Source organism: Callorhinchus milii, unplaced genomic scaffold (assembly GCF_018977255.1).
Source record: "Callorhinchus milii isolate IMCB2004 unplaced genomic scaffold, IMCB_Cmil_1.0 Scaffold3, whole genome shotgun sequence".
Taxonomy (NCBI): domain Eukaryota; kingdom Metazoa; phylum Chordata; class Chondrichthyes; order Chimaeriformes; family Callorhinchidae; genus Callorhinchus; species Callorhinchus milii.
The window spans coordinates 16,499,009-16,517,719 of NW_024704744.1; the positions used below are offsets into that span (position 1 = coordinate 16,499,009).

The following is an 18,711-nucleotide window of genomic DNA, read 5'->3' on the forward strand; positions in this document are numbered from 1 at the left end:
GAAAGCCAAGGGAAAATGACACATTAATTAGGCAAGGGTTAAATAAATTATTTTATAGCTTTACTTCATAGCGAATGAAATGGCTATGGCAGTAATCAGTTTATTGTAAATCACAGTTTTGAATATTCATTTTGTTAAAATATTTTGCTTAAAAATATAATTGAATTATTCTTGCATATTGATCACAAGTCCCATCCTGCACATTATTGCCCACAAAACACACAGTCACTTCACTTTACAATGTATGTGTCCTGAGAAGCTCTTCGGGAAATCCTCCTGACGTGAAAGAATCTACACCAAATGCAAGGATTATTATTATTACTGTGTTATTACAGTTGAAGTGATGTGAAAGGCGCTATTTCAAATGTAAGTTATTATAGCCTGTGAAGGGTATTGAGACTCCTCAATGACATGGTAAGGTGCTATAGCAAATGCAAGAATACTATTATATATTATATAGACATGTCCACAGATCCTGTCAATCTTACTCTTTCAATTGCTGTGCGCAATTGGCTTACTCTTTCATTCATTTCCTGACTTCAATAGGATAGAAAGCAATTCTTCACCTTTTCCAGATCCACCTTTCTTTCCCAACCTGTTTCATGTGTCTTCAATCAATCTATCTTAATTATGATAATGCAATTTACAATAAATAACATATATACCAAATGCAAGGATTTTTATTATTATTTGTGATAAAAAAATTGAAAATAATACATTATAAAAGTGTACATTGATTTTTTTGCCATAGTAGTCAGCAGATAAAGCAATAAACTTACATTTATATCACACCTTTCATGACAGAAGGGTGCCCCAATGGGCTTGATGTAAGCAAACATGAAAGAAAGGGTAATTTGGCCTACTGTGGTTATTTCCTCCTTCACGCAGTTCCAGGAAGGGGACTGAATAGATCCTCCCAAAACATCACTGATAATCAAGCAAAAAATCCAGAATATTCATTCATCCTCATATCTTTCCCATTCCAAGATGGGCTACTGTCACACAACAACATTACCCAATGTCCTTAGGCCTCAGCAGCACAGAAATGATCACATCCGTGGAGAATAAAAATAACGACTTTCTTTAATGCATCGTCTTTCACATACATTGAATGTACAAAGCGATTCACAGATATGAAAGGGAAACAAGGAGGGAGAAGGAAAGGAAAATTAAAGATGCTGACTAATATCTGCTTGGGTCCAAATCCCTCACTGTCCAGCACCTTGGGACGTCCTCCCGTTGTGATACAATATATACAAATGTACTTCTGTATTTTTTTGTCTTGTATCTGTACATCTCAGTGGTACTGCAGTGGAGGCAATGCAAAGGAGGCACAGCAATCGAGACATGGTAATGGAGAGAGAGAGTGCAGTCAAGACACAGCAGTGGAGAAATAGCAGCAAAGGCACATCAACTGACATTGAGAAATAGAGACACAGCAACAAAGAGATAGCAGTGGAGACATAGCAGTGAAGACACCTCAGCAAAGGTATAACTATGGAGGTGTGTCAATCTCCATCGCAGGTCTGCAGTGAAATCTCCGTTGAAGGTTTCAGCGTTTCGAGCTGCCTGTTCTCCACACTTTTACTGAATTGAAAATCCGGTCGGTTTATAATAAAAGGATCCTCCTTCAAAGGTGAAAAGAGTAAAACAAGCATGGATTGAAAATGACAAAATAGAGAAAATAGAGAAAAATTAAGTCCATTCAAAATCCTGTCATTAAATTAAAGTCATCCAATGTATTTTAGCCAAGCCATTGGATCATCGTTTAAATGGATGCTTAATATTAATCTTAAGCTTCACACACAAGATATTCAGTCAATTCACTTTACAGTATATTCTGTGAAGTGCTTTGAGACGTCTCAAAGGCGTGATAATGCGCTATATCAAATGCAAGGATTATTATTATTGTTATTACTGAGCTGAATACTATTGCTATTCTATTTAGATCATTTAGATCACCTTTCAGTTCAGCAGTGGAAACAAACGGGATGGTGGAATCAGTCAGTATTTTCCTCGGCACATATAAATGTCATGAAAATCAGACATATTTACTGATCATCAACCAGAATGCATGTTGAATGCGTCCCCTGTTGTTGCAGTTTCTGCTCATATTATACTTCGAGCAGCAACAAAAAGTCAAAACAGAAAAGAGAGAGACTGTGAACCTGGAGGCAAAGTAAATGTGACATATGTAAACCAATTATTCAGCAACCATAGGGCTGAGCTATCCAGCTCCACGGAGCATATTGTAACGGCTTAATATCGGAATATTATGAAAAGTAAAACCAGAGTCTGAATTGAGACTCCACCCTACAGAAATTTAATAGCATAGAAGAAGGCTCTTTGGCCCATCGTGTCTGTGCTGGCTCTTTTAAAGAGCAATTCCTTCAGTCCCATTTACCTACCTTTTCCTCAATTCCCGTAGTTTACTCCTTTCAAGATATCTATCTTTTATCTTCATCCACTGAGCTATTTCCACTTCAAGATGCAATCATGCGGAAAATTTCAGCAAGAAATAGGAGGCCTAAAATTCCACCTGGTCTAAGCCTGTGTTTTAAGTATTAAATCTGCCTTAAATTTGCAAGGTTCTGCAGAACTGTGATATTGTTATGCTTCAGCTTTAATTTGGAAGCCTGTTCATTATAAGAACAATGGAAAACCCACTTCCAAATTAATACAGAATTGAAGAATCTTCCCCAATTTTGGGCCATCTTAAATTTTAAGACAAAATGGTCTTGCAGACTAAGACTAGTTGGAGTTTTGTTAAATACATAATACTGAGGACATCTCAAATGCTTCACATAGTTTTTCTGTGAAGTGTAGTGACTGTGTGTTTGTAGGCAAATGTAGTCAATTTGCATGCAGCAATGTCCCACAAATACTCATGAAGTGAATGATTCATTTTATTTGGGGGATTTTTCTAATAAGCCATGGGATGTTTAACGTCCACCTGAACAGTCAGACGGAACCTCGGTTTAAACATGTAATCGAAAGGACACCACCACTGACAATGCAGTTCTTCCCCAACACTGCATTGCAGTGTCAGCCTAGACTTTCAGCTCAAGTCCTGATGTGAGGCTTGAGCTCTTCTGATCGTATAAATATTGTGGATTCCCCTAATTCAGTGGTTAGAGCACTCGCCTTGCAATCGAGACACCTGGGTTCAATTCCAGGCAGGGCGAAACCTTGGGCAAGTTTCCTTACTCCACACGTCTAATAATAATCCCTCCAAAACAAAACAATAATAAATTGGTCATTTTCAATCCACAACTGTTTGTGGGACATTGTTGTGTGCAATTCGCTGCCGAGTTTTGCCCACAAATATACAGTCAATTCACTTTACAGTATATTCTGTGAAGCGCTTTGAGACGTCTAGAAGACATGAAAAGTGCTATATCAAATGCAAGGATTGTCATTATTATTATTATTATTATTATGATTAATATCATTTAGGAAGCTGCTCCTATGGTCCAGAGGATAAACACACTTATCCTGGTGCGCACAAGATCATTCAGACACATTTGTGCTCAGTTAGTTGGTCTCAGTAGTTGGTGTTACAATTAGTCTCATCACCCTCCTAGGATGGAGAATGCAATATCAGCCAGGGCTCCTACTCTAGAGAGGTTTGCTGGATAGTGTAAGTATTAGTGGCCATGGGGTGTGGATAGGAACTGGCTTGATAACCCTACAGGTGAAAGGCCTGTGATATTCACTGTCAAGGCTCACAAATGAATAATGGCCCCTTGGATGAGATACCAAAGTGTGCTCAGTGTTCTGTGAAGAAGCAGTGAAATGCTATGCTCGATGAGCAGGAACAAAGATGGTGATAGCAAGTCGCTTTGGGCCAAACCATCAAGTCAAAGGCAGGGGGTGTTGATGCTTGAAACCAATTGACAATTGTTAACTAAAATTATTAAGATATTTGATGCGATAGTTGTCACAGCAATTATGCAATTTATCTCATGGTGTTATCAGTGAGAGGAATGATCTAATTTTAATTGCTTCTGCTCTGTGGAAATCCCAGGTTTCAGAACTTTAACCTGGAAAGGCAAGGCTCAGAGAAGCCGAGTGACATGCAGGTGAGATCAATAATAATGAACCACAAGAGGGAGTAAGGTTACAGCAAATTTACTTTAGCCAGACAGTTTAATTAAAGAGAACTTTTCTTGACTTCATGTTAAATGTGTAGTGGGGGTGCGGGCTAGGGAATTTCACCATTAAAGAAGTGGTGAAATTCCACTTGCTATTAACAACAACACCAACTAGATTGCACTTATAGAGCGTCTTTCACGTCGGGAGGACGTCCCAAGGCGCTGGACAGTTGGATCGGGACCCGAGCAGCGGGGAACTGGTCAGGGTGAGGGGAGGGAAGGGAGGGAGCGAGGAGGGGTTTGAGAGTCGAGAGGGGAAGTGAAGGCACGGTTGAGGAGAATACTACTAATAATACTAATAATCCTTGCATTTGTTCTAGAGTCTTATCACGCCTTCTAGACGTCTCAAAGCGCTTCACAGAGTATACTAAAAAATGAATTGATTGAATATTTTGTGGGCGAAATGCGGCAGCCAATTGTGGGCAGCAGTGTCCCACAGTCGTGGAATAGGTGACCAAATTATTATTATTAGAATTAATGGCATCGCTATGGTATTTAAAAGTGTGCACAATTTTGATTATAATGATAATCGTTAATTCAATGTCCATTGTTCTGTCTTGTTATTTCAATAGGCTGTGACATTTCTAATATAATTCTTGCATTTAACACAGCACCTTATTAGGTCGAGTGAAAGTGCTTCAAAGGATTTACAGTATTTTGTAGGTGAACATGGCGGATAGTTTGTGCATACCAAATCCCACAAACAGCCATGGAGTGAATGACCAATGGGGATTATTGACCAGGACATTTGGGAGAAACTCTCTCTATTTGAATAGAGTCATGAAATCTTTCACGTTTACATGAATAGGCAGACGGGGATTTGAGTTAACATCTCAATGTTTCCTTTTCAAGTACTTATACAATTCCCTTTTGAAACATACTATCGAATCTGCTCCCACCACCCTTTCAGGCAGTGCATTCTAGATCATAACAAGTCTCCGGGTAAAAATTCTCCTTGTTTCCTCTCTGGTACTTTTGACAATTATCTTGAATCTATGTGCCTGGTTACTGACCCATCTGCCAGAGGAAGCAATTTCTCCCTATCTACTCTATCAAAACCCCTCATAATTTTGAATACCTCTATTACATCTCTCCTCAACAATATTAAGCCGGCACTAAACTTGGTCTATGCGCGTTAATTTTATGACAAGTTTAGACAAACTTCATTCATTCATTCATTCAAGCTTTTAAATTTTAAAAATTCCCTTTTAGAATTATTTTTAGGCTCTTAACAAGTAAACAAATCCATAAAATGTGTGCTTTTCAAGGCTTGATTAAAGACATTTGCATTCCTGATCTGGTGCCATTCTAGAGACTGTGAATGAAATCATTGGAATCCTCTCAACATTAAAACAATGATGAGGGCGTTTTCATTCTGAAAAAAGACCGTAGTGGGGGATGGGTTCAAACTTAAACCTGTCATTCAGAGCAGTTTCCTGTTAATAAACTGTTCCTTAATTACAACAATTCAGAAATGGAATGTGTTTAGGAACACCTCAAGTTTGACCTTCATTAAAATGTACACAAAAGCTGACTGTGTAAACGAAATAGATTGAGCAGCTGGAAATACGATTCCAGGCAAAGGAAGGTCTGGGAGAAGCGTGTGTGATAGTGAGAACATGTGAATGGCTATGTGGCTTTTGGAAGCAGCAAAGCAAAGTATCTTCCTACACCTGAGACATTGGGTGTGTGGAGCTGAAATCTGAGAGGCTTAAGTCATACTTCTAGCAAGAACACCTTCAGACAAATACTTAAGAAACATTCCATCCCAATGACCTGTTTGCATTGTCTGCAACATGTGCGTAATGCCAATTAGGATACGTGAGCTATTGGATTCCGCTCCAATCGTGGTGCAGATGTCTGTAGCAAATTAATGTTTTCTTTTTGTTATTGTTTCCTCTGCCCCTTGCTATGTGGTGAGAGTGACCCTCAGTCACACAAGCAGCGCCTACATCTGTTCAGAGCCAACTGGAGGAGTGATGGGGGAGGATGCTCTGATGATTAAGTTAAGTCAGAAGATCGCGGAGTGCATTATTATAATAATAATAATTATGACAAAAAGATGCGAGTTGGAAAACGTTCACCGATGACCACTAGATACTGCTATAATTGTGCACAATATATCCTGCATCAGCCAATTGGCAGAATACACCTAAACACTTCAGAGCTTAAAAATAGTAATTAAACAATTCTGTGGTTATGCCAAATGAAACCTCATTATCTTAGCTACCAGGTGTGACACTGTGGCTGAGTGTAATATCACTGTTAACACTGCACGTCTGATTGCAGATGCAAGCCTGTCCTGCAGGCACCCTCTAATGTAAAGTGACTACTCGGTCAGGTGGCGTTTTACCTCAAACCCTTTCGGTGTGGGGTCAGCTCTGTAGGGAGTTGCCTCCCTCTCCTGGACATAATGGTGGATGAGGATGGGCATGTGCTGAAATGTATGTCCATTATCTATAGGTGAAGTGATAACATCAGAGGTGCTGCCATTTTGGTATTGCAATCTGTTTCTGTCCCCGAGCTCTGGAATTCCATCTTGGAGTCCCTCCGCCTCACCCACTCCCTCGCCTCCTTTATACCTCCCTCTTTGATCATGCTTTCGGTCATCTTTTCCCCACCACCCCCTTGTCCCCCCACTCCCCGAATCCAACCATCAGCTCACGTGCTAATCCTCGACTGTCTTGTGCTTTGGGGTGTTCTCCTTACATAAAAGGCGCTAAACGCATAAAATCTGTTGTTGTGTTTCACAGAGACTGCAACGCACAAGCAAAAGAAATGTAATATCGAAAGAAAAGAAAGACCTGCCTGATTATAGCAATTTATACTGTCAAATGTAACAATAAATACATGCTCCCACAAAATACAGTGCAAGCAAAATATAATAAATAATAATAATCCTTGCATTTGACATAGCATATTATCATGTCATCATAACATTTCATAGATTTTTACTGTAAAGTGCAATGATTGTGTATTTGTAGGCAAGCATAGTAGGCAATTTACAGACAGGAATGTTCCACAAACAAGCAAAGGATTAATTTTATTTGGGCGATTGTTGTCCAGGAAACTCCCTTCTCTTTTCCAAGTAGTGCCATTTAACATCCACCTGAACAGACAGAGGGGACCTCAGTTTAACGTCTCACCCGAAGCGCACCCTCTGCATTGGAGTGTCAGCCTAAACTGTGATTGCAAAGTCCCAGTGCAGGTCTTGAACCCACAACATTTTGACTCAGAAATGAGAGTGCTACCAGCTGAGCCTGGCTGACCCCTAAATAAAAAACGCCTCCAAATTCTAGCAGGTGCAGTTCCAGATATGGAGGCCAGGAGCAGGTTTCCATAAAAAAGAACGCATGAACACAAGTCATCTTGCTGCACAATCCATCATAAGAACAGCAACCCTTGAAATGACACCTGACTGATCCTGTTCATTTACCCTGCCCAATAACGACCAAATATCCTGATGCTCAAGCATGCAATTCCGCTGGCCAGGAAACATTTAACTATATAACAAGATTCACTGCATAAATCTATACTGTCACAAATATAGTGCAAACACAATACACAGCTCCTCCAAATTCCAGCAATGGCTAAACTTATTTATAACGACTGGAATAAAAAAACAACAAAGAAAGCAGCTCTATTAATTTCAAATGGGTTTGCCACCTGTCACTCCTTATTCTCAAAAAATAATTTGTTTACAATGGCTTAACCTCGGTCGTATTCCACGAGTGTTAAAGCATTAGATCCACCCACAGACTATCCTTTATTTTGCTGCCATTTACCATTATGTTGAAAGAAAATATGTTCTGATTGTGGCTGCGTAGTCTAGAATGATGTGGAATTTGCCTGTTCTCTTACCCATAAGAATACCTGCTGGACACAGTACTTGTAGAACCAACAGAAACTGATAGGTTAAATGGAACCTCATGCTTAGTGAACCACATTTAGATGATGACATATATTTTTATAATGTTACATGCATAATTTTCAGACTGCAATATCTGCCAATGCATGCACAGTGCAAGAATCATATGATAAATTATCCAAATCTTCAGTTAACAGCTTAAATGCAAACATTGTCTCTTGTCCCCAGTCATTTAGAACATTTCTTTAAATTTGCTGGATTCCTCTGACCATAGACACCAGCAATTAGTATAAAATATATTTAAAGCCTATTTATATTCATTTGCAACCTGAAATTCAACCTGAAATCAGAATAGCTGTTTCAGGTATATAGATCATTAAACACTTACAGCCCCAAATGCTGTCATCAGGGTTGTGGAGTTAATGACAAAATTTGGAAAGTAAAAGGAAGTAATCAGTCTTAATATCTTAGTGATATTATGTAGAGCCTTTCTTGTGGCATCAAGAGATCAATATTATCAACATAAAAACATCAATTGTCCCTCAATATCTGGTGGGTTCAAATTACCATTTTAAGAACAGTGCGGATGTACAGTAGATTCTTGTTTGTGTAAGTGTGTTACGTTCTACAGCAGAGACCAATATGATGGCTTGGGCAGCAGTCTATCACGGTGGGATACATATTCTTCTAAGTGATTCTTTTCAACTATTGCAGACTTTAACGATAACTACCTATTTCTTAGAGAAGAGTCCATTCTGTCCCAAGTGTCCCTGGTACATAGGTAATCTGGGACATATGTGCATGCGACCGCTAGGAAGGTGGAAGGCGAACTGGATGGACCTTGGTCTTTTTTTCGCCTAGCGTTTCTTATGTTCTTATGTCCTGGCCAACAATCTCCCAGATAAAATTGGCCTTTCACTGTTTGTGGGACACTGCTGTGTGCACGGTCATTACACTTCAAAGAAAATCATGCAAAGTGTGTTGAGACATTTTGGTCACGAGAAAAAGGGCTCCATCAAATGCAAATGTAAGGTTTATTGACATAAAAGACATAGATCCATTTTTAGAAGATGATTCACAGAAAAGGAGATATTTCTCCTTGATAAATTTGGCTACATTTTTTAATTTTATCTTAGGTTGTATTCCTATTGTGTTACCATTGTAATTCATTGAACTTCATGACTCATGCATCCAATTTTGGCTTCCACTCCTACTCTATATATCACAGATTTGATGAAACAGAAGTGAGTCGGTGACCAGCTTGACTAGAAATCCCAATGATCGCAGCTTGTAGACCAGAGTGTCAATACTACCGATTGCTTCACCACTTTCACCTAACTGAGCACGTTTATTTTTAATCGCCTTGACGTTTGACCAAGGCTATGTGCTAACCGAACTCATCAATGAGAAATATCTCCAAGCCATTTCCAGTAATATAGATAAGGTATATCTGCAGTATTTAGTTGAATATTAAATTATTTTAAAATGCTCTGGAGTATAATGCATTTAACATAAAATGACTATATCTCAGCAAGTAATTGTTTAACCATCTCTAGCGAAATGTATGAACTTTTACAAGTACTTGGCATGCCTGATTATTAAATCTGAATGATAAAGCTCAGCAGTAGTGCTGGGATAAATCTGCTTTATGGGGTGAACAAGCAGTAGGTAATGCAATGCTCAGTGGCTTCAGGAACCATTTGCGGCACAACCATTTGAAGGGTGCTAGTTTTGCTCACCCCTGGCAATTTATCGACTGGGACATTAACTGTCCTACATTGTGATGATTATCCCCCGTGATGATCAAGGGACATTTTACTCCTGCTGCAACAGTTGTCCTTGAGCGCAACATTTGAAAACACGGTTGGTGGGTGGGAGTGGATGGATGTGCTTACATGTATTATTGACTGGCAGATCTCTCTGAAATGTGTTCATTATCACATCACATGCTGCATATTTAACCCCTAGGGTTTAAATTGGACATCTACAAGTCACAAAATAAATCCAGTTTATAAATTTGGTCCCATCATTTTAAACCTGTGCAGAAAAACTTGAAAATGTTTGATAATTGTTGAATTGAGTTTTCTGTGAAATATTGACTTCATGTCATGGTGCCTTCTCAGCATTCCTTCTGCTACAACTCATTTTCTAAACCTGCTTATGTTGCTGTAAAACCAGCAGATAGGAAGTTACCTCAGTACAAATGGTTACCGCACCCTCAATCCCCCTTGTCCCAGCTTACCACCTCCCTCAGTAAACTACTTGTCTTGGGTTCTGTACTTCCCAGGCAACCCAGCTGAGGGTGGGAACTATTTGAAGAGATGCAGTGAGAGATCCATTACTCTATTATGGAGGGGCACCTCATTGGGATTAACAATTGCTTACCATCAACCTTTATGGCAAAGAATAAACTCAAAATGATGGATTAGAATAATATCGGTTATTGTACATTGAGAATTAAGTCTTTCTGCGGCAATAGGTGAGTTTTCTCATCTGAATGCAATTGGACTCCAGAAGTCATTGTTGAGCATATCTACTTTGGCACTATTTTTGGACATGACAAAAACGCATCAATAAATGTTCCGGTGATATATCAGAAACGACTGCTTCAATCATTCACATCAGTAGTGCAATCTCAAGTTCCTGTCTCTCTAACAATTTTCAGCCAATAAAAATCCAGACACATTGCAAATCGCAAGTAAGAAGAGATAGAATAGATGGATAGCAGGCATAAAGTGACACATTATACAATACAATATTTCACCTTTCACGTCAGGAAGATGTCTCAAAGTGCTAAATTAAAAGTAAATTGTATGGATAAAGATTCGAGAAGAGAAAATAGGAATTTAATGAGTAATAATCTACCTTGAATGGCCTCTTCATGTTTCTGTTTTCCTATATTCCTAGTCTTGCTTGCAGTCAATGTGTTAATCTAAAAGTAATAATAACATTAAATAATAATAAGCAAAAACCCTTTCATTGGATAAAATACCTTTCATGTTGGAAAGAAGTCTCTATGTGCTTACAGGAACTTATTATAAAGTGTAGTGACTGTATATTTTCGCCCACAAATATACAGTCAATTCATTTTACAGAATTCAAACCCAGAGTTCCTATAACTTGCCTCTTCCCTTGTCTCCTTCAAGGTGCACCTCAAGATTCTTTGGTTCATGGGTATTTCCCCCCCTCCCCTGTCTTCCTTAGCTGCCAGCCCCTCCAGATGCCACCCTTGCTTGGCTGCAAACTCTAGGTTGTCTGGCGCTTTGGGACGATCTCCCGAAGCGAAAGGCGTTATGTAAATGTAGATTTCTTGTTTTTATTGTTGTTGAATGTACATTTAAGTAAAGGTACATAACAGTTGCATTCAAGTATAATCACAGAGCACATTTTTAGGAAATACTTGTCTACCTCCAAAATTTTTATTCAAGCATTAAGAAGGTGGAGGCTCTGTGCATTATTTACCATATAAACCTTTCTCACTCTTCATTTCATAATGTGGCTTTCATTAGATTACATGCAAGAATGATGGAAAAAAGGGATCAAGTGTTAAAACAGGCAGATGGCATTTCATATTAATTCATTTTGACAAGCAGAAATTACTCAGGTATGCAAAGCCAACGGACGTGCCAAAACCTTCCCTGAAAGACTCTTTCACTGAAGCAATGTTTTCACTTGCAGTGAAATATCAATACCTCGAAATTCTCAGCATCTATTTTGGACATGTGTATGAATGGATGCTTATAGGACTGGTTTTCCCTACAGATTAGACTCATTGTGCAGGGATAGATTTTGTGTAACAGGATCATGAAACTCTTGGCTTGGCTTTTCTGCTGACACAATAAACCTCAATTGCTACCACTCCAATGCAGTCGGAGAGTTACCAACACTTCTCCATATAGACATTACAGCACTAGAGGGCGCAAGGGTATTTGAAATTGCATTAAAAGCCCACGTCACCTCCTGATGCTGTATTGGACCACCTGACTGTGAAGAAGTGAATGGTCTCTAATAGGTACCTCCCATTGATAACTGAGCTGAGATTGGGAACTCGTGTGAAACATTATGTGTAAAAAACGCATTCCATTTCGGCAAAGTTCCTTGAAGCATCAACACAATGAACTACATGTAGAATATTATTTTCAAAACAACAACTTACATTTATATGGTGCCTTTCATATAGGATAATGCCTCAGAGTGTTGGATGCTGAGCAAGGGAGAAGGAGGAGGTGATTGTAGGTGAAGAGTTCAGTTTTGAAGTGGGATTTAAAGATACATAAAGGTGGGGCAGAGAGATTGAGGCAGGAAATTCCAAAGATTTGGAGCATAGTAGATAAAGGTTCCACCACAATAATAAACAATGGTGAAACAAGTAAAACTGATGATTTTCACACTTTCACTGAGTCCTTTGAATGAAAAATAAAACGAGACTGCTTTCCCATCCTACTAGATTTTTTTAATGTCCATTGTCTGCAAAATATTAAAGATGAATATGGAAGCTTTCGACTTCTATGAGCTCATCACTTAATTGTTGCTAGGCAATGCATTTTTAAACTGGCTCCATTCAGCTGTTTTACAGTGCAATCTGGTCACATGGATTGAGATGTGATTCATAAACATCATGAAGTCCTCAGTCAAGGATACATTGGGAACCCAGTAAATGTTCCCTTACGTCAGTGGAATTAATGAAGAGCACTTACAGAAATGGTTTATCAGACCAGGAACGCTGTAAACTGCATTTTTATTCAATCTCATATTGATGAAATGGAATATATGTTATTTTCACATTGAGCAAAATTTCAGTCCCTTCACTCAAAGGGCAATGAGAATTATTAGGTGTTAAGTGTCCACACATAAACTTGCTAAACTATCTTTCTGTACTGTATTGCTGTCTACCTTGGAACAGTTTAGGAGTTTCAATAACGTTGAATATTACCTTCTCCATTCTCAACAACAATATAAATCTATTCTTTATAATCAAATTATCAATCATCTTCCCAAGCCAGGCTCTGCCTTAACTACAATTTGTATTATTTTAACTTTTGCTATATTGATGAGTTTTGTATTTCTTGGATGAGACATTAAACCAAGGACCTATCTTCCTGTTTAAGTGGATGTGAAAGATCCCATGAGGGTACTCAAACAAAGAAGAGATTTTATTCCAATGTCCTGCCTGACAATCTTCCAAATAAAATTGGTCATTCACTTTAGACAATTTGTGAAATCTGCTGTATGCAAATTAGCTGTTATATTTGCTTACGAATACAGTTAATGCACTTGACACCAATTCCCTTTGAAATTCATTAAGCCATATTATGGGTATTTTATCAAATGTAAGAATTATTAAGGAAAGGATAACGGAAAGGGTACAATCTGGAGTTCAAGGGTGAGTAGGACAGGTTATGACTATGAGGACAGATTCAAAAAATTGGATCTGTTTTTACTGGAATAGTGTAGATTAAGAAAAGATCTAATACAGGTTTTTAGAGGATAAATAATAAATATAATAATAATAATAATCCTTGCATTTGATACAGCGCTTTTCACATCTTCTAGACGTCTCAAAGCGCTTCACAGAATATGCTGTAAAGTGAATTAACTGCATATTTGTGGGCGAAACGCGGCAGCCAACTGCACGCAGCAGTGTCCCACAAACAATCGTGGATTCAAAATTACCAATTTATTATTGTTTTGGAGGGATTATTAGAGGGATATTGGAGGAATTATTGGAGGGATATATCATTCCTGTTAGTAAATTAGTAATGGAAGGATGCTCATAAGATAACAAATGTCCCTGGATAATAATAATAATTCTGCACAATAATGTCTATCTGTCATTTTACCCTAACTTGCCAACTGGATGTCATTGAAAATAAGACGTTTAACCCTTAGATTGCTGGTAGTTGTGGGGAATCATAGTTTCTCTGGACTTGCATATTGTGATGCTGAAAGAAAACTTAAATATCCCAGTAATACTTCTACTCAGATGTCAGGAGCAGCTGTGGTACTGTAATATTAACCTCTATCCTGGTTTGTAAGAAACAAAACATGACACAACATTGTCTGGGGAATCCCCCGAAGACTACACTATTAAAATGAGAAGGATTTGGAGGAGAATGCTTATTGTTAACATTTGCAAATGATACCAAGCTATGTAGCAAGGCAATAGAAAAGATTAAAGGTAAACAGCACTTGATAAGATCCACAAAAAAATGAATAGATGAGCTGAGGAGTGACTGATGATTTTAATATAGATAAATACGTTAATGCACATTGCAACAAGAAATGCTAAACATATGTAGATAATGAAGTGATATCCATTAGCAGAGATGGAGAAGTGGGTGTGATTAGTAATCATTCACTGATATAAAGCCTATATTCAGTCCTTGACCAAGACAACTTTTCTCTACTTCCGACATATCACTGCCTCTGTCACAACCTCAATCCTCACAACCTTTTCACTTGCAGTATCGATTTTTCAGATGTTCTCCGCGTTCGACCGAGCACAAGCTCCAGCTCATTCAGTACTCCACAGACTGTGTTGTCTCCTTCACTTGGCTCTGAATACCCAACATCCCCATCCTCACCAGGCTGCACTGACTCCTCATCCTGCTTGATCAATTTCAAGATGTTTGTTATGGTCTCCAAATCCCTCCATGCCCCTTCTTATCTCTGCGACCTATTCTAGATCTACGCTCTGTCCACTTCCTTTTGTTTGCAAACTTAGGCCTGCTGTACATCCCCACCCCTCTGCCCCTCCACTGTTGACCAAGCTTTCAGTTACTGTCCCCCATTTCTCTGGAAATCTCTCTCCAAATCCATCTGTTTTCATGCTGTCCTCTGCTTTCAAAATCTTTCAAAGCCTTACCTCAGTATCTGTGTCTTTGGTCAACTCTGTTCTATCTCCCTATTTCCCACCTCGTTCGGGTCTCTATCCTATCTCTTTAAAGCATTTATCCTGCAGATAAATTGATCATTCACTTCATGTCTGCTTGTGGGACATTGCAATGTGCAAATTGGCTGCTGCGTTCACCAATAAATACACACTTTACAGCAATTACCGGTGAAACACTTGGAGAGATTTCAAAATTATAGGTGCTATACCAAATGCAAAGATTATTATTATTGTTGCTGCTATTATTCATCACCTTTATCAAAAGCCCTCAATTTGGAGTGTTTCATTACAACCACAACTGTAGTCTATTCTAGTTACATCAGGCCATCAAGCTACTTGGATAGTATGTGGTAATCATTCAGTTCAAGAGTATCTGTAAATACAGTACTCCTTTCCTCTAAAGCAAAATATATATTTTAAAATCGCTCTGAATAGTTTACTGACAAAGAGACATTCTCTCTCTTGATGAGCTCATGTGTTGTTGCTTGCCATACCGTGGAGTCCTGTAGCTCAGTGGTTAGAGCACTCGCCTTGCAAGCGAGACACCTGGGTTCAATTCCAGGCAGGACGAAACCTTGGGCAAGTTTCCTTACTCCACACGCCTAATAATAATCCCTCCAAAAAGAAACAATAATAAATTGGTCATTTTCAATCCACAACTGTTTGTAGGACACTGCTGTGCACAATTGGCTGCCGCGTTTCTCCCACAAATATACGGTCAATTCACTTTACAGTCTATTTTGTGAAGCGCTTTGAGATGTTGATAAGACGTGAAAGGGCAAGGATTATTATTATATACTGTGAATGCTGCTGCCTGAAATGACACTTTGGTACCTGCACATTTTGCAAAGCATTGGTAAACTTCAGTACTGTCCCACTAGGACTGTGTTACCCATTAGGGATGTAGCTCTGAGAGTTGAGGACACTTCTGTTCCACTTCCAAATATCAGTGATGAGCCAGATAGGCTGGTCAAACTTCAACAATGCTTTAAATTAAATTACTATGCTTTGCCAGCCAGATCTGCTAGGAGTTAGGAATAAGTTTAAGCTTACAACTAGGAATAGGTAAGTGGGGACCCCACCGTACCCAACAAGGTCCCCACTTACCTATTCTCAGTTGTAAGCTTAAACTTACCTAAATAATAGTTATATTAAAGGCTATGGAGAAAGAATGAGGGATTGGAATAATAGCTTTAGTAGGAGAGCTAGGTTACATTTATCTGTGATGTAGCCATTCTATAACTCCCCTATATTTTAGACGAGATGCTCTTTTTAATACAACAACAAAAACTTGTATTTATATAGCGCCCTTCATGCGAAGTAGCATCCCGGAGTGCTTGACACTGAGCCAGGGGAGACGGAGGGGAGAGGTGACTGTTAACACGATCAAAAAGGAAGGTCTTTAGGTGGGATTTGAAAGTGGGGAGACAGGGTGTAAGGCGAAGGGATTGAGGGAGAGTGTTCCAGAGTTTTGGGGGGTAGTGGCTGAAGGCACAGCCATTGATGGTGGAGCGGAGTGGACGATGGACAAACAGGAGGCTAGAGCCAGCTAAGCGGAGGCATCGGGTGATGGAGTGGGGGAGTAAGCAGATTGGATAGGTAGGGAGGTACACGGGCCTGAAGGGATTTGAAAACGAGTGAGAGGATCTTGAAATCGATCGATTCGGTAATTGGGAGCCAGGGGAGCCTGGATAGGACTGATGTGATGGGGGTACGGAGTTTTATGCGGGTGAATATCGGGTGACAGAATTTTGTGTATTGTGGAGTTGGGGAGACCAGAGAGGAGAGCATTGGAATAGTCCAGCCAGGAAGTGACAAAGGCATGGATGAGGGTTTTGCCTTAATAATCTAGAGGCCTTCAGCCTCTCAGCCCCTAGGCTCTGGAACTCCATCCCCCAGTGCCTTCACCTTGCTTCCTCCCTTTCCTCCTTCAAGGCCGGTCTCAAGACCTTTTCTTTGACCGTGCCTTCAACTCCCCTCTCGACTCTCTATCCCCTCCTCGCTCCTTCCCTTCCCTCCCCTCACCCTGACCATTTCCCCCCTGCTCGGGTCCTAACCTAACTGTCCAGCGCCTTGGGACGTCCTCCCGACGTGAAAGGCGCTCTATAAATGGAATCTTGTTGTTGCTGTAGAGCAATTGGTCAAGTGTTTCCACTTGGATTCAAACCTAGAACATCCAGTCTCATTCAAATGAATGCAGCATCCAGGATGTCTAGAGCAACAACAAAAACTTGTATTGCACCTAATGCTGGTACAGTAGGTTGAACGTCTCAAAGAGTTTAACAGAGAAGATGGGGAATTGGTGCAAGTGAAGCAATTGCTTCTCTTTGATCAGTGCACATTCTGGGGAAGGTGATCTGTCTGCTGCCAGTTCGTGCTCTGTAGCTGTATTGTGAAGTTTTCCAGTGGATCTTGGCTCAGAGCACAAAATAATAAATACATTGTTTTTTATGAGCCAAAATCATCTGGAACGTTTTATAGCACAGCTATGCACATAGTATAAGCTTAACAGAGTGATGAGTCAGTCTTACAGCCCTTAGGAAAAGTTGGATCTGGTCAGCAAGTTATGGGCAATGAGAGTCATAAAATAATTTGTACTTTGTCCATTAGACCAGACATACAAAAGCTGATTTTCAAAGGAAATATATACACATATGGAAGAACAGGATTAGACAGTAGCCTTTCAACACTCAGACCTGGTTTTGAATCCAGCCCAGACTACTTGGATGAAAGTCTCTTCTGTCTGTTGGCAATAAAGAAATTAACTTGGGCAGTTTCCACCCAGTTCATGGTAGGTGAAACTCACAGTATATAACTGGCTTGATCTGTCATTGAATTGACAAATTGAACTAGTGAGGTTGTTGAGTTTTCCTCTGAACCCAACTGGGCTGCATCTGATCTGGATGTATTTGATGCTGGCACTGGATGCCTAAGGTGTTAGTTTGCACCATTTTCAAATAGCAAACAACATTCACTGGAACGTGTATAATCCCGTCGGGTAGTGGTTAGAGTGCTCGCCTAGCAAACGGGAGGATCCGGGTTCGATTCCCGGGCTGGACAAAATCCTTGGCAGGTTTCCTTAATCTACACGTCTCTATTTATGTAGCAGTAAGAAGGAACCCAGTTGTTAGTAGATTGGTGGATTGCTTTGCAGGAGTAATAATCCGTTCAAAAAAAAATTGACACTTAATCCACAACTGTTTGTGGGACGATGCTGTGCACAATTGGCTGCCGCATTTCTTCCACAAGATACACAGTCTTTAGAGTATATTCTGTGAAGCGCTTTGAGATGGCTCAACAACATAATATGAAATGCAAAGATTATTATTATATGCATACATAGATTGGTAATGAATCAAAGTGAGTAAAGAGCACTATATTCTGTATAACAGCACAGAGACTTTGCAAAAGATGTCACAAAAGGGGCTGTGTGACGGTGTTTAATTTGAGTTTACTCTTGTCTCTCTGGCAAACTCTGCAAAGCCTCTGATTCTGAAACCTTTGTGCATTCTCACAACCTCTGCTGCTGGATCTAGATGATGTGGCCATTTTACAAATTGACTCACAGAGAGTGGCAGATGTTTTAAAGGTTCTGTAAACCAGAATTTGCAGTCGAGCTTGTAAATTTAGAATCTTGTAAACAGCATTTGTTTTACTGCACGTAGGTGTTCATGCTCCTGTAAACAGGAATTAGTGGCTCAGCTAAGAGAGCCAGATTGTGAATGTTTGCATTTAGAGGAAAGCTGTGGTAAATTCTTGTATATCTCTACACTCTGACTAACGCTGTTTGCTTCTTC

The 18,711-nt window shown here is 39.5% G+C and overlaps 1 long non-coding RNA gene across 1 annotated transcript in view; it reads right to left on the bottom strand.

Moving 5' to 3' along the window:
• Positions 1-1,569: 1,569 nt before the first annotated feature.
• The window catches only part of LOC103180940, a 63,438-nt gene continuing 46,296 nt past the window's right edge, over positions 1,570-18,711 (bottom strand). The window contains exons 2-3 of the long non-coding RNA XR_488154.1: positions 10,888-10,954; positions 1,570-1,628 (exon numbers count right to left, since the gene is read on the bottom strand). This is a non-coding gene — a long non-coding RNA (uncharacterized LOC103180940). The remainder of the gene's footprint in view (positions 1,629-10,887; positions 10,955-18,711) is intronic.